This window comes from Felis catus, chromosome B4 (assembly GCF_018350175.1).
Source record: "Felis catus isolate Fca126 chromosome B4, F.catus_Fca126_mat1.0, whole genome shotgun sequence".
Lineage (NCBI taxonomy): Eukaryota > Metazoa > Chordata > Mammalia > Carnivora > Felidae > Felis > Felis catus.
In genome coordinates, this window is record NC_058374.1 from 78,608,392 (window position 1) to 78,614,409 (window position 6,018).

At 58.9% G+C, this 6,018-nt stretch overlaps 1 long non-coding RNA gene across 1 annotated transcript; it reads right to left on the reverse strand.

The window, feature by feature from the left end:
• Positions 1 to 4,799: 4,799 nt before the first annotated feature.
• LOC109501969 lies at positions 4,800 to 5,643 on the reverse strand. The gene is made up of 2 exons (XR_002160289.2): positions 5,397 to 5,643; positions 4,800 to 5,226 (listed from the first exon to the last, which is right to left on the reverse strand). It is a non-coding gene; the product is annotated as an uncharacterized LOC109501969 (long non-coding RNA).
• Between the last annotated feature and the right edge of the window lie 375 nt (positions 5,644 to 6,018).

Genomic DNA, 6,018 nt, shown 5'->3' on the forward strand with positions numbered 1-6,018 from the left:
TTTGAGGAGGAAGGAGAGCGAGGAGAGAGAGAGAGAGAGAGAGCGCGCCTCTCGCCACAGACCTCACTGCATACCTGAAGGCTGACGTATCTGGGCTCACATACTTCTGGAAAAGATGAGGCAAGCGCGGGCCCTGCGCTCCCTGAGTGTAGGGCAGCCGTTCCGGGCAGCGTGCCATCCCGACACTGGGAAACAGCACCTTCTTATTTGTTTTCTAGCTGCCTGAGAGTCGACCCGGCTTATCGCCTCTTCCTGTCATCCTCCCTCTCTCCCTCCTTCCCTCCTTTGATCTATCGTTTATTGAGCACCTACTGGGACAACTCACTCTTCAGGGGCTGGGGAGGAAACAGATGGCCAAGGCCAAGTGAGGCCTGGGCTCCAGACTCAGCTTGGCTGCCCGCCGCCCCTGTGAGCTCAGGCAGGTCATTTGACTTCTGTGTCGAGGATGAAAATACCACTGCCACGGAGTCAGTGTATGCATGCACGGAACTCAGCGGAGGGCAGGGCACGAAGCCCTCAGTAAACGGTGGCTAAGACCCAGGGCCTGCCTTCGGGGGGTTGGGGCTAATGGAGGAGATGGCAGGGGTCACATGCAGCTCTTCCTCAAGGGCTGTGGGAATGTGGCCCTGCCTCCCGCCCTTTCTCTCCTCTCCTTTCCTCCGTCCTCCCTTCTCCTTCCCCTGTTTCATCTTCAGAATGAAGTATCTATAGAAAAGATGCCCCACGGTTCCCAGAGAACCTCTGGTGGGGCGGCAGAAAGTTCAGTCAGCCCAGAGTGCCCCCTCCGTGCCACCCTGCTGCAGTTCCAGAGCCCCTGCTTTTTCCCTTCCCGGGTTGCTGGCTCTCTGGGGCCTGTTTTTCCTTCCTGCCTGGCCTGATGGTCCTGGGCACTCTTGCCCTGGCTGGCTGGTCCTGTGTGCCCTCCCTGGCTGGGCCTGGCGTACCACTCTGGGGCCGGGGGACCCCAGCAGAGAGAGTGTCTAGGAGAGGCTCAGGGGGTCAGGGGTAGGAGAGCTCTCGGCCCCTCCGGGACTGAAGGAAGAGACGGGCTGGAGATGGGAGCCAGTGCCCGGACGACACGGCCCCGTCCAGGCCTCCCGCCTCCCAGGCCAGACCTCCTTCCCACAGAGTGGGCATTTCTGGCTCACTAGGGCACAGCAATCTGCCCCGAGGCCACGGCTATCCCGAGGCTGAGTTCCCAGCTCTGATGTTGGGGGCGGGCCGGCGAGGCACTTCTGGGTGACCGGGTCCCTGTGATGGTGTCTGTGTCCCCGCTTCCGACACGTGCTGTCCATTCCCCACTCGGCACCCACCGCGTGGCCCACCCCGGCCTCCCCGACCTCGTATCCATATGGCACGTGGTGTCCCCCTCAGCAGCCTGCCCTCCCCCACGCCGGCCACCCCTGTGTGCTCTGTGGGGACGGGGGGCGCAGGCAGTGGCATGGGGGCTCTGTCAAAATGACAGCCGACACGCCAGGTATGTCCCGAATGCTTCACGCCGATTAGCTCCCTGGATCCTCGTGACATTTGAGGTAGAGGAGTTCGTTCTCATCAGCCCCAGTTTACAGAGGACGAAACTGAGGCTCAGAGGGGTTCGGCGCCTGTCTAAGGTCCCACAACTTGGCAGGGATGGATTTGGGCCCAGACAGTTGGAGTTACGAGCCCTCCCTCTTCTCTTGGCCTCGGGGCCTGGTGACCCCCGGAAAGGGCAGCGAGAGGAAGGGCCTTCGTACCGTGCCTCCTAATTTTCTTTGAGCTGGGTGCTCCAGTTCTCAAAAATGCCTCTGCCCGACTTCAGCCTGCTGTTTCTTGCTGACTTGTGCTGACCTCTGTCAGCCTCAGAGCTTTAACAAGGCACAGTTAATGGCCTAGTCCCCGGCTTCCAGGCTGGCCTGGCCGGCCCGTCTCTGGGGCCTGAGCGTTGCATGGCTTTCCTTGGGGGCGGCTGGGCCTCTTGGAGGCATGGAGGGCATGTTGGCCTGGGGCCCTGGCCGGAGGTGGGTGTGGGTCCCGGTGGCCATTGGCCGTCACAGCTCTGGCTGCCAAACAGGAAGAGCAGCGGAAAAAGCTCCAAACAAACAGAACTCCTCCACCCAGCCCCTCCTCCCCCCCGCCCCTCCCACTTCCAGCTCCAAGCTCCACCCACATCATGCTCTACCTCCACGATGGCATCCTTGGGGTCAACTACACAGTCCCCTGTTTCTCCACCCTTACAGAGGACCCGATGTGACCCTCTCCCGGCCTCCATTCAGAGCCAAACCACCTAGGGGCTCAGGCCTCCCTGGAATCAGGACGCCTGGCAGGGGTTGGGAGAGGGAGGACGGAAGGTGGGCGGAATTTTCATTCTCTCTGGGGATGTTCGGGTACCTGGGCAGTCTCCAAACCCCTCCTGGAGGTACTGACAACAAACTCGCTTCGGGTTTCAGGTGGGGCGCGAGCGTGGGTGACCCCCAGCTGGAGACAGCATCAGGACACTGTGCCTCTGGGGTTCTGGAGGCCGGTCCTGGTTGGTCCTTACATGGTCCAGGGACGGAGATCTCAGTGCCCCTCCCTCTGCCCGTGTCTCCCTCCTTCGCCCTGATCTCCTGTAACTGGTGACAGGATGCAATCCTGATCCCTGCCCCCCCCTCCCCCCCCAGGCAGAGAAGTGGGAGGCACGGTCTGGCCAGAGGTGGGGCTTCGGGGGAGGGGGTGGGGGAGGTGTGGGCGGGACTGTCTGAATGTCCGAAAGGCCCCTGAAATCGGTCCCCCAAGAAGCAAAGGGGAGTTTCTCGTTTTCTCTGCTTCTTCCTTTCCTTCTGTTTCTCTATGTCACTCCCTCCCAACCTCTGATCTGTCTCCTTTCTCATCCACCTCTTCTCTTTTGCCTCCTTGTCTACCCATTGCACTCAGAGCGTCCTGCCCACTCAGGGCCCGGGCCCAGGGCTCCTTCGCCTCTCGGAGCCCCCGCAGCCTGCCTAGGTGGCCTTGTGGGAATGGCATCCATGTGTCACAGTTTCAGTGTCTCCTCCACGTGCTCTGCTCCGCACTTGGCCTGAGGCTTGGCCCGTCGAGCAGGCGGGCCTGGGATCACTCAGAACAGCAATGCATAGTTCCTGGATGAATGTTTCAGTCCTCAGCCCGGCTGGGGCTCTGGGGCGGGATGTGGCTCTTGGGGAGACAGGCAGGGATTCTCCATGTGGGGAAGAATCTTAGTCTCACTCCAGGGCATGATGGGAGGCCCGGTGACCCCTCTAGGAAGACTTCCCAGATGATCCTGTTCAGGTTCCTGCTATCTCTCTTCCTCTTTCCTAAATGCACATCCACATCTAGGCTCACTGGGTCAGGACCCTCTAGCCCGATGAGGTGAGAAACTCCCACCTAATTCCTCTGGGCTCTCCCTTTGAGCAGGCCTGCTTTGAGGCCGCAGGAGGGAGGCTCTGCCCAGTGGTCACGTCTCAGGAATGGGGCGACCATGTAAGCCTCCTCCACATGCCAAGCAGGCCATGGGGACCCGGGAGAGGCACTGAGCTGGCTGAGGGCGTCTGGGATACAGGGATACATCCCCAGAGGGGGCAGGTATCAATGTCGCTGAGGAGTTCAGAGGAGCAGTGACCGCCTCGGGGGCCCAGGGAAGCTGCATTCAAGGCGTTTCATTACTTTGCATAAAGTGTTTCAGTGGCTCCCCGTGTGTTATGGGATAAAGTCTGGAAGATTCCTTGGGATCCTCTGCTCCTACTCTCCTTCTTCTCGGGGTCTCATCACCTCCATACCTTCCTTCTCTCCACAGCCCCTGCTGATTTCCACCCCATCACTCTGGCCCTATTTCCCTGAACCTTCTGAGTGATGTCATGAGTCCGTGTTGGAGAGCACAGGCTTGGAACACTTCCATCATCGCGTGTGAGGCCACCGGACCCTGCTGCCCTGCCAAGTAGGCATCGGAGACGGGCCAGGAGGCTGTGAGGCTCCCGCAGGCTGTGAGGTGGTTCGGGATATGCCAGCAGGGCCGCATGGTGGTGGCAGAGCTCTGGACCCGGGGATGGCAACCCTGGTTTCCGGTCTGGGCTCTACCACGCACCAGCTGTGTGGTTCCGGGGCCAAATGTTCGGCCTCTCTGGGCCTCAGTGGCTGTAAACTTCGATCGTACAATCCACCTGCATGATTGCTGGTTTTTTTTTTTTTTAATTTTATTTTTTATTTTTTAAAATTTACATCCAAATTAGTTAGCATATAGTTTGCTGTTTTTTTAATTAAAAAAAATTTGGGGGGGGCGCCTGGGTGGCTCAGGCGGTTAAGTGTCTGGCTCAGGTCATGATCTCACGGTGCATGGGTTCGAGCCCCGCGTCGGGCTCGGTGCTGACAGCTCGGAGTCTGGAGCCTTGCTTCGGCGGATTCTGTGTCTCCCTCGCTCTCTGCCCCTCCCCCACTCATGCTCTGTCTCTCTCTCTCTCAAAAATAAATAAATACACGTAAAAAAAATAAAAAAAAATTGTTTTTGTCTCCAATTGCGCTCAGCAAATGTTCCTCAAACTGTTGTCACATCCTTTGCTATGCCAGGTGTAAGCGAGGTCCTCGGCCGAGCAGCGTGCTGGAGAGGTCAGGCAGTTGTGGGTATTCCGTAATGAGGGCAGGCCTCGGGGGCCAGAGAGAGGTGAGCACAGGCTAATTACACTTTCCTGTCTTCATAGCACTTAACCCAATTTGTAATTATTTGTTGTTGGTTGTTTACCTGTGCTTCTCCTGGGAAGCTCTGTGAACACGGGGACGGTGTGGTGGTTTAGTCCCTCGGTGTCCCAGTGCCCGGCACAGTGCCTCGCATGTAGTGGGTGCTTGATGGCCATTTATTTCTGGAATGAGTAAAAGGCCACCCTTCCGCACAGGGCACTTGTACTGAATTGCAACACAGGGCACGATGTAAAGAGCTTTGGGTGGTGTAGAGTGACAGACCCCAGGTGGGTTGTGGAGGAAAGTCAGGATGGGGAGACACCCCCAATTCTGGAAGCTGGTTCTGGGGCCCCTGCTCTCCGGGACCTGGCTGCCTCCTTGCCAGGCTGAGCTGGGCCGATGGGGATGGGCCCGTGGCTCACGCTGGGTTCTCTGCCCGGGGTTTCACACATACCACCACGGGTGACCCGCAGAGGCCTGGCATCCTGTTCCCTTGGGTCCCACTCAGCATCGGGTAGGAACTCTGAGGCCCTCCTCCTGCGGCCAAATGCCTTAGGTGGGTGAGAAGATTGATGGTCCTCCCTGCAAAAGAAAGAGGAAGGAAGAGGCCTCTCTGAGCTGGTCAGGCATGCATTTGGGGCAGGGCTGGGACCAAGCCATAAGCTCCCCAGTCCCTCCCTCACTGTAGGACCTGAGGGTAGGACATATGGGGGAGGTTCCCCTGGTCCAGAGGTAGGATAGGCCCGACCTACCTGGGGAACCCCAGCCCATGCCTGGCTGTGTGGGTGCTGGGTTTCTGCCAGTGGTGTTTCAGCCTGGTTGCCAGGCCTGCTTCTGGGTGGAGAGGAGCAGGAAAAAGAATTGCACAAAGGGAAGCTGGTGGGAGGGCCCTGCTTCCTCCATGGTTCACTGCCTCCCAAGGAGGGCCAAGGGGCCCCTGGGTTCCCTGGGAAAGACCACGCCCTCTCATCTGCTGTCTGCTGCCCCCAGCAGCAGGGGTCTTGGTGGCCTCCCCTCGCTCTCCATGCCTCCCACTGTGCCTGGCCCTGGGCCTTCCAACAACCCTGTCTGCTCTGAGCCTCGCTCAGCCACCCAGCCAGCTCTAGGTCCGCCGGCTCCCTCCCTGTAGGAAGTCTCCCCAAATGGCCCCCTCACTTGCCCTCTGAGCCAGGAGCTCTCAAAAGCAGGCTTCATGATGGCAGGACTTTGCTTTGTTCATTGCTCTAGCATCAGCGGCACATAGTAGGTGTGCAAGAAACAGTTGTTGAATTAACGCATAGTGTGCCCTCTTATTCTTTAGCACTTGTTTCTACGGCCCACTTAGGTAAAGGTTTCTTCCCTCCCCCAGGCCCCCACCGCCACTAGACAGGGTCT